This window comes from Columba livia, chromosome 3, assembly GCF_036013475.1.
Source record: "Columba livia isolate bColLiv1 breed racing homer chromosome 3, bColLiv1.pat.W.v2, whole genome shotgun sequence".
NCBI classification, from domain to species: Eukaryota; Metazoa; Chordata; class Aves; order Columbiformes; family Columbidae; genus Columba; species Columba livia.
The window spans coordinates 24,595,078-24,605,768 of NC_088604.1; the positions used below are offsets into that span (position 1 = coordinate 24,595,078).

The window sequence follows — 10,691 nt, forward strand, 5'->3', positions numbered from 1 at the left end:
ACTAATACAAGTCTCCCTCCTCCTGCAAATGAAGAAAAATGCTTTAAGCTATGTGTGGGAAGTAACAAATCCCATGTAGAATCCTGGCAATATTAAGAGCATACAAAGAGAATCTTTCTAATACTATTTACAAACCAACTTGTCTGCTTTTCAGTCATTTAAAGGGAAATGTGTCATTTTGAGACCTTTTTTACTAAAGAGGGCTCTGCAAGAAAACGATGTGTTTGTCTGCACTGATTCAGCAGTCACTGTGTGGACACCTGCTGCAGTTGCAATTCAGGGGCAACTGTACCTGACACATGATCCTCAAATTTCTCTTCATACATATGTAGCAGTTGGTTTCTCATTAAATATTGGAGGTTATGTTGATCTGAACGAAATTTTTTATTACTTATATACATTCAAATGAATTGAAAAAAGAAAGAAAGCCTCTATTTTGATGTTAAATGCAGAGTAGATTTGCTAAAAAGTATTTGCACATTGCCCTGAGACAGGTTCTGAAACAGTAGTTTTCCTGGCTGGTGTCAGCACGATACATGCACAATGACTGAGAAAATGCTGTCAATTCCCTTGCTTCAGAAGATTCAGCTGACACATCTGAAGCATGAGGAAACTTAAACACCTGTTCAGAGATGGGAAAAATCAAAGGAAAATCAATGCAACACTTTGTTTTGGACTTTCAGCTTCTGAGGAAGTGAGTATTATTCAGAAAGAAAAAAAAAGGGGGGGGGGGAAGCTATCCCCCTGACCCACAAAGCAAATGAGAGCATCTTGAGCAAAATAAATAGAAATATGGATGCAAATTATTGCTTCGCTGATGCTGAGGAAATTGTAAAAATATAATATTGTAGAAATTAATAATTCCTCCTCAGTTTTGGAGACAAATCTGATATAAACAGATCTAAAAATATTTCAAGAAAGTTGTTCAGAGATGGGGTTTATTTTGAATTGCGAAGTGCTGGGTGTGAAGGAAAATTCAAATGGCAAAGATTTGAGTCATGCGAACAGCTAATAAAAATATATCAATGTGATGTCAGAAAACTCTAAGCAAATGACATCTCTACACAACAAAAGGTGTGGAAAGCTGAAGTCGTTTACTATTGAAAACGTAAAAAGTAACTATTTCCAAAGCTTAGTAGCCTGGTATTTTGTGCCTGATCTATGCCTCCTACACCTACAAGCATTTTACATTCATTTAGTTCTGTTTAGGGAAATTCTAGGCAAAAGACATGAATTTGTTTTACTGAATTTTATTTCATTAAAGACAACTGTGAAAGCTACAAAAGGAATGCTTCTGGTCCTCACAGAGACAAGCCCCTGCTGAAACTGATTTCTGTAAAGACTTGGTGAATTGCACTATTTTAATAAATATTTTGTGCTTTTACAAATCTTACAACTTTATTTTGAGGGTGAATTGTTTAAATATGTATGAAAATGGTAATTAAACTTCCGTGTGTTTTCTTCATAAGATTTGCAGTTAGACTTATAGACAGAAAACACCAAATGATGCAAGCAAGCATGAAAACCAAAGAAAAATTATCAGTAGCAATAAATGTCAGCATGAAGAGCCCCAAATAAATGTCAGTTTTAGATGTCAATTTTCATTAAAACTAAAGCTGAATGCTAGATATGATTGACAACTTCTATTATCGGTTATAAAAATTCACATAACTTTATTTGATAGGCATCAGTATGAAAAGTAATGCATATTATGTTATTACTTGCATTTGAAATGTCATTCAGGGAGGTCCCAGAAATAAGGGGTAGGTAACTGGATGTCTCCTTGTGTGGACCACGTGTTGGAGTCACACTCTCCATCTGGTATAAATTCATTACAGACCTGAATGAAGATATATTCAAAAGTGTGAAATTATTCTGTCTTCCAATTCACATTTCGAGAAACAGCAAGAGAAAAAAAGTTCAGTGATGAGCTGCTCACAGTCACATAGGAAGACCAAGACAAATTATCTGGAAATAAAAGCCCTGAACTTATGCAAAGCTGAAATGGCAAATCCCAATTTCCTTTTAATTGCTGAAGTTTTTTTATGACAGTTTTGTACTCTACTGCCAATGTTATCACCAAAATACACTGCAGAAGTATTTGAAGCTACTTTATGTAATTCAAAACAGCAAAGGAACAATCCTCCAGCATTCCCTGGCTCTCTGCAACATACAAGAAACATACTCTTTTCTGATCACATTATCCCTCAGATTTTGTTTTATATTGAGGTAAAATATATTGCAAAAAAGTTGAATGACTACTCATAACAATGAGAGGGTTTCATACAGTTTTAATAGGTTCCAGAGGCCCTCATCAGACAGTTATATAACTGTTGGTGTGACTGAGATGTAGCTCACCAAAGAATATTTTGTCCTGACTGACTGAAAGGGTTAAGAAGTATCTTTGCAATTATGACTAATATCACTGCAGAGCTGAACAATGAAAGAGCACCATGGAGAACAGGAGAGCATGTTAGTCCCAAATGCCAACTTAGTTTATAGTATTAATGAACAACACTAAGGGAAAAGCATCATCCCTTTCTTTCTGCACTTCATTAGAGGAACTCTCAGAAGGCTAGAAGCAGAGACAAGACCTTAAAGAACTTGTGTCTGGGTTATGTTTAAAACAAATGCAAAATTGTGTCTGATTCTCTATTCTGTTTACAGTTTATTCATTATTAAATCTAACCTTAAGGCACAGTTGGAAGGAAGTAAGAGTAAAAATTACCATTGAGTAAATAGTTCTAACAAATTTCTGTTAGGAATTCTTCCTGTTTTAAATTAGTTTCTGATATGTTCATGTTCCTGGTGGGGTTAGTTTTAAAAGATAATTCTATTTTACTATAAATCAACTTCAGAGAATCATTTAATTTCAAAGAAGTCTTGTAAAATACTGATTAAAAGTGCATTTTGAAGTAGCCAGTGTGATGGCTTGCATCAAAAAAATAATTTGTACCAACTATGGGACATATTAGTGAATACTGTGCTTTTCACAAGCCAATAGTTATCTTTATCTTTAATTCTCAATATTGAAAATAACTGAAAAAAGTGAAAGCTATTCAAACATAGTTCTAGAAGAGGCATGAGATGGGTCATCATATTGCAAACTTCTTTTTTTTTTTTTCAGTTATGGAGTAACTCCAAGAGAGATGTAAGGAAGGACATACATTTTGCAGTTAATTTTGAAGTCCAGTGAACTTTTTCCACTGAACACCTAAAAAACTGTAAATGCCTGGCTTTACTAGAATATGTGAGACATCCCAAATTAGAGACCTACTTTCCCTGTGTAAATACTTAAGAGATTAAGGTCTTTAGTAAAGACCTACCAGCAGATGCTATCCACAGAGATTTGAGCCTCTATCCCCAAGGGTTAAGACTCTCAGTTCATTTGATAACAGAAGTTCTTCTCCTAAGGATAAAGCTTTTCAAAGAAGAGCTCATTTATTTCAAAAGAGCACCAGACACTTGTAATGCACACCTTTTTGTAATATCCCACTTGTTCACATGCCATCTGGCATCTGTAAGTAGTACTCTACAGGAAAATTCTTCATTCCTGTATGGAAGAAACACGAAGATTGTTAGGAATAACCTAAGGTGCTGATTCAACACACTGAGGTGTTTTAAGAGAATCCATGCCATGAACAATCTTGACCAAAAATTATTGAATGCTTTCTTCTTTAAAAGTTTGTATGTATTTTTGTTATTAATATGGCAATAAACAAAAAGGCACCTGTTGTCTATCAAATACAACATTAAACAGTGGTTTTCCACATATCTTACACATCATTAATGTGGAGTGTTAACGATACAAAGCAGGTAAACGTGTTTCAAGTCAGGATTTAAATAAAACTTTCACCTCTATGCTACTGTATAAACTTCACAGCTAATTTAGCAATTTCCTACTCATTTGAAAATAGCATTCCTCTGTTCGTTATAAAGTTTTTTGAAGGAAAACTGCCTACACTGCCTAGCTGCTATCTACAGCGTAGGTATTAGTCTTTTATTGCTTTCCAAATCCAACTAATGCTAATTTAGCATTTGAAGTTTGAGGATTTCCAGAAAAAAAATCTCTAATACTCTTCTCTGCTTACAGCAGCTCTAACAGTCAAGATTTTCTGAAGCTAATGATTTATTCCAAGTTGTGAATGTACACTGGGGAAGTGTCTCTACAGGGTTTTTTTCCTAAAAATCCTAATAATTTCTCCTCATGCTGCAATTCTGACACCTATAACAATGATGGGATTTCTGGTGTTGGCTGACTACTCGTGCTTTAACTTCCAGAATAGCAAACTCTTAAATAACAAATATATTTTAAAAGTCAAAGTTGTGAGGCCTTCTTATTTCTAGACTTCTATCACTACATCTTCTCTGCAGAGAATGTGAGGAGAGATAGACACAAGGCCAGAGTGATCTCTCAGATAAACTGGGCATTATATCTCATTTTTAATGCTTGCAAAGTTTCAACTTTTCACTCTTTACAGTTCATTTAACAGTATAATTGAAATTAAATCCCAGTGTTTCCACCCATTATTTAGCATTTTCCTCTACAGTCTAACTGTTGTACCCTTTTCACTTTTCTTATGATCTATTAAGTTTTTATAATTTTTCTTCTCCCACTTTATTCTAGTTTTGCCTTTCTGTGCAGTCACTCCAGATATTCTTCCTGTCTGGAATAATGCATCCTGAAATTTTCTTCTGCCTTCTTATGCTCCACTTCAGTGATAATACCCTATTAAACCCTTTCTCTTAACTGAAACACCCACAGAGTCCACCTTCATAAAAAGCTTCCTTCCTTTCCCATAACTTAAAAATTACCATTCCACCAGTTATGTGATCTTTCATGATATTTTTCATTTTCTTCTTTCTACTCACTTGCTTTCCTTGTCTATCAGCTGTTTGTTAATGATGTACTTAATTTGTGTCACTTCACTCATCAGGTCCTGGTAGAGCCATTGGTGCGCCCCATGACATCCAGCCTCCTCAACTTCTTTTTTTTTAAATGCACAATTTCACCTTTTTTTTTTTTTTTCATTTTTCCTGACATTTTGATTGCTCCTCACTACATAGACCTGTCTTCTCAGGTTTCAAACTTTTCATCAATACATCCTTGTGCATTTGTTGTCTGTTGCCTCACTTCTCTTGGCACCAAACCTGAGCTGGATGTAGATGAGCTCTTTGCCATCACTGTGGTCCCTCTTCTGTAGGAGTTGGATCTTATTCAGTTCTGTCTCTTTTTCCTCCCTTACTCATCACATTTCTGGAGCATCTTACTTCACCATCCTCCCTCTCTGAGCTCTCTGGGACTCCTCTAATATCCTTCTCGCTTTCTTTTGCTCACAGTTGTGTTGGCAAGAATCAGACAATTCACTGTCTTTTCTTCTTTCCCTCAAAAAATCTACTGTGATGTAACAGCAGGTAAAGGTTGTATAAAGCCAGCATTAGCCCCCTCAAGGAATCCTTTGAATGCTTTTTTCTCTCAGGTGCTCAAACCAGACTAGTGAGGCAATGAGAATCAACTGGTGTCAATGTGAAGTAGGATTTTTCCAGTGGTAGTTGGAATGTTGAGGAAGGTAGAAAACACAACAGTGGCTACTTTGCTTAATTGATATCCCTTTAAGAAGTTACAGGGTTTCAGGAATAACCTGAAAACACGATTATACTTTCAGTGCTGTGCTGAAGTGACTTTAGTTGTGAGGTGTTCCTTTACTGAGTAATTAACATCAAAGAGACATAAGCAAATTGTTAAGCATAGTTTTGTAACAAAGACCTGAAATATTTACTATGGTAAAGTATTAACTCTCTAATATCTAAATTTTGCTTCAACACCTGTTTCAGGTTGCTGCTTCTAAAGCAAATAAATTCCAGCAATACAAATGAGAGATTTCCCTATTCAAATAGAAAATATAAATTCAGTGTGAAAATGAATGCATCACTCAGAATGACAGACATTACAGAGGCATGCTAAGGAACCCCGTCTGCAATAGAGATTCTGCTACCTTGTGGTGTCAGCTGTTTCTGGGCAGAAGGGGCATTGATCTAATAGACAGAGCCAAGCTCAGAAGAAAGATTTAAAGGTCCCAGGCCTCTGATGTTACCGTGCAGATGTCTCAAGGAGTCTTGGGACCAACTTAGCACCAACTGTTGATTCTTGAGAAGCAAGACTGAAGTCTTGGCTGGGTGTTTGTATTTAGTCAATAAACCAGCTAATGATAATTTCTCCACACAGCCCCACAATATATCTTAGCTTTGTTCTGGATGAACCACTTCCCGGATAACCACTTCCAAGGGCCAGTTGATATTTACTCTTGGCAAACACTGTTAAATAATACTCAAAAGGAAGTGCTAACTGCAACAGCAAACTGCCAATATTTTATCAAGCTGTTATCACAAAACTGCCTCTCCTTACCTAAGCTTGTAGATGTTTGCCTACCCATATAAATGTAAGTTTTTATTTTTTCTGAGGATCTAATAAACTTAAGCTCACAAGACAACTTGCATTGATTGCATTCTGCTGAGGCATATGTATTCTTCTGATAAATTTAGGGATACTACATTGTTCATTAAGCAAATCTTGAAGACAGCAGGAGGAGCAAGTAGGCATAGATGAAAATCCAAGGATTTAATGCTCTCAGAAAGGGTCTTAAAATATTAGGCAACATCTCTCATTGTCGGATTCCTGTACCCATGGTATACTGGAAATGCATCTTCTGAGTGATTTCTAGCCTTTCACTTCTTTCATTTCAAAACCTGTTTTCTCAAAAGCAAAGGGAATCAACTCTGCTATTACTATTTTTCACTAAGGTAGGAACAGAAAAATGCAATAGAAAAAAAATGCAGTTTCTGTGCACAGCTCTTTCATGAACTACTATGGGAAAATTACAAGACATTGGTTCCACATTACGTTCAGTAAGATTCAATATCTCTCACAACTCTGATTACCAAAGCACTCCAGTGGGCAAAGGGCGTTTCCTTGTGAGTGTCATAACCGGATAAGTATCTGTTTTCTCATCGTAATTCCACCCACAAACTACTAAAAGAAGAAAGACTATGCAAATTATAGTTATTTTGAATTAGGTTCATCAAACAGATGTCTTCATTTAAAGAATCAAAGAAAAGGCAAAGAACACCTGCATGGCTTAAAAAAAACGGGAAAAAAAAAAAAAAAGAAGAAAAGAAGAGAGATTATTTTCCCTTCCTCTCCCAGTCTGATATAACAGACAGGTGTTTACCATTTTGCACTGAGTGCTGTGAGATTATTCACCCCTTGATTGCTTCTTGACTTTTAAAGTGTTCCTCCCATGAGTGAAGCATTACAAGAATGAGACAGGAGGTGTGAATGTTATGGCATCCTCCTACCCTGTTTCACGTGCAAAGTCACATATTTTCCATACCTTACACAGTTCCAGTCTCTGAGTTTACTCTGCATTTTTTACAATCAACATCAAGATTTAATGAGAAAACCTAGCAGTATTTCAGCTTTAATTGTAAACACACACTAACTGCCAACAAATGTAGCCAGATTTTTTGAGCAAGTACAGTATGTATGGAGAAAAGAAGAGTATGCAAACGAAATCAGAAAATAGAAAAAATATTAAAATATATTATGGCCCTTTAGACTGTTAAAGTGTTAGAGTTAGTTTGATTGCCAACGATGTCTCTGTACTTCAGGAGTCTCCCACCTATTTAGAAACATCTGGCATGCTTCTAAGCATTGTGTTTTACAACTTGAGTCATATTTCTAGTTACCTTAGCAATGCATGTAATATGTTTTCAGTAAATGATGTAACAATATTATTTCATTTTCAGAAAAGGTGAAAAAAGCCTATTTCCTTTCCCATTACCTTCCTTAACGAGCTACAGTAGGTACATCAAATTAAGGAAATGAATGCAAAATTATTGAAGATGTCAAATTATACAGAACAACAATAGATGAGATAATTACAGCAGGTTGCCTGCTATCTGTAACTAAAAATAAAAGACAAAAAGGACTCTTCTCTCCCACCTCTATTACTTGAATGAGAGATAGTCACATGCATTTGGTTTCTGGTTTATATTGGAAGAATCTGTTAAATAATTAATATTTACAAATTTTGGAATAGAAACAGTGAAGACCCATGTTTTCAGAACACCAACAAAATGATGATTGGTTTATGAAGACATTGTCTCCTTAGGAGTCTTTTTAGAAACCTATATATATATATATATTTAATTTTTTAATACAAGGAACATACTTCTTGCACTAACATTGCAGAATTTGACTAGTTTCTAGAAATGTGCCAAATTCTGTCATCTTCTCACAGAAGCCACCCCTGCTGCTGCCCCACTCTCCCATTACAAACCCTTACTACATAAACCCAATACAACGACCTACAATATTCAGCTCTCCATTGTCTATTAGTAAGTATAGTGCTGAATGCAGAAGAAGAATATCAAACAAAGCAATGATTCAGCAGAGAAAGTAAGCACATTTGTAAGTTACAGGGAATATTCAAGGACGTAAAAGACATGTGTATGCGTAAATGCCATAAAGAAACTGGGCCAGAGGTTCTTAAATATGTGGTTCACCTTGGTTAAATGTAACATAATTTATATCATTATTCCTGTGTGGATAAATTAGGAAAACAAGAATATTAGTAAATTTTAGTACCTTAGACTCTATTTACTGATCATTGATAGAGTTCCCAAACTGTTATAATCTGATTTGTATATACAAAAATAAAATGAGAAAATAAAACCCACGCAGTACTTTATTAAACTATTGGTAGCATATAATTACTTAAAGAGAATTTTGGTTTTAATTTAAATCATAATTATGTTTGTCAGTATTGCACTGACAACTTGAAAAAAAACAACCTCTCTAGCTGAATTTTGGCAGTCACTCAGCTGTTTGGCCCGATGACTTAAGTTAGTTGTGGAGTTCGTTTATGTTCCAAGAGACTTATTCACAAATCTTTAATGAAACTTCTATGCCAAAACTGTACAGAATGTATTTCTTTTTTTTTTCTTGCCATTTGTCAGGGCTAAAGAACAAGTTTCTGCAAAACTTGAGGCTTTCTAAAACACTCAGGATGGCAAGATCTTTGGCTTCAGAGTTGCATGAGTGAAGCCAGAAAATAGATGGACCTGGCACTTTCAAAATTGCTTAAAAATAGAAATATTACAAAAGTTGCACACATGTGCAATAATAATACTTGTTCTGATGGCAGGAACAGCATGTACGTTGTACTTTTTTTCTTTCTTTTTTTCTCCTTTAAAGACATAAGCTCAGTCAGCCCTAATTGTAGGTACCTAACTCAGCTAGCTCTTTCTTGCCTTCAGAACAGCAAACTGGATCAGCTTCTTTACAATGAAATCTCACTGTGCTGAAAGTCACTTATTGAAACAGCAGTGAACATTAACCTCTTGCTGCCTCTGATGCTTACACATCTATTGCTGCCAGAAGAATTTTCCAGGCTTCAAAGTTCCAGTTTCCTTTGTTTTGTCACTGAAGTTGCTTATTCCCCATGACAAAAGCCAGATACTTATCTAGTAATGTGAACTTGCATTAACAACCTACAAGCTGCAGAAATGTTTGGAATTGTGAAATCTTTTCTGTTATGAAGGAGGAAAAGCAACCTTGTTCTCCATAGCAATTTGTGATCAGTCACCATTTAATGCCTGGAGTTCATGGGAGTGAGTTCTGGGCCTTTGATAGTATTTCTGTGGCAGCTTGACCAACTAGGTTTTTAAGTTAAATAGAAAGATGAATTCAAAGGTGCATTCTGATGCTCTGTACCAGCTCCACAGTGAAGAGAAATGACATTTAGACTTCATTACATACCTTTATTACCATCTTAAGGGTAAATGCACAGTTCTACCCAATGATTTGTGCTGAAGGAACGAAAGGAGTAGCAAACTCATTCCTCTGGACCAAACTTTATTAGAATGTGAAAGGCACGGTCAGTACAGCCACACCATTTTCCTCTTTCCTTTTACCACTTAATGATGCTGAAACATCTTTCCTTGAATGTTTGACTTCTGTGCTTTGAGAGAAATATAGAGTGAGGAGGAGAATATTGAAGAGACAGATTCTCCTCTGTGGCAAAATCTTTCTGGAATTCTTCAGCACATCTAAATATTCACATCTGTTTTAATAATAAATAAAATATTAAATAATTAATAATTAATTAAATAATTAATATAAATATCTCACCATCTCTGAATTGCAAGCACATTAATCATTAAAAAAGTATTGTGTGATATTCATGCAATACTACAATGAACTGAAGCTGGCTACTATTTCATGACACATCCTATTCTGATTTTGTCTGTGCTTTTGTCACCTATCCTTCATCAACCTGCTAAACTACATGCTGATAACCCTGCTTTTTTGCTATTTACCTTCTATATTATTGAAGTGTCTGAATGTTTCAAAAAGTTTGACTCCCTGTTGTGTTGAGTTCAGTGCACACAACTAGTAAATAATAGCCTGCTCACAAAGAGATTAATACAAAATTGTATAGTAATATCCAGGAAGAGATTTTCTGAAACTATGGAAACAACAGAAGTGACTGGTGTTAGGAAAAATGAGACAGGTAATACGTAGTAATTAACAACAGGTTTGCTCACAGGCTATTTCTGTGGATGTTTTAAGCAGGGACCAAAAATATTGCCGAACTTTTACATGAATACATAGAAATATCAGGATTATA

The 10,691-nt window shown here is 35.4% G+C and overlaps 1 long non-coding RNA gene across 2 annotated transcripts; it reads right to left on the reverse strand.

Moving 5' to 3' along the window:
• Positions 1–1,648: 1,648 nt before the first annotated feature.
• On the reverse strand, positions 1,649–9,436 carry LOC110361930 (uncharacterized). Of its 2 annotated transcripts, none has more exons than XR_010471943.1 (3): positions 9,294–9,436; positions 3,479–3,553; positions 1,649–1,840 (listed from the first exon to the last, which is right to left on the reverse strand). It is a non-coding gene; the product is annotated as an uncharacterized LOC110361930 (long non-coding RNA). The 2 variants fall into 2 exon arrangements; XR_002418829.2 differs by having other exon boundaries at positions 9,289–9,436.
• Positions 9,437–10,691: the final 1,255 nt, after the last annotated feature.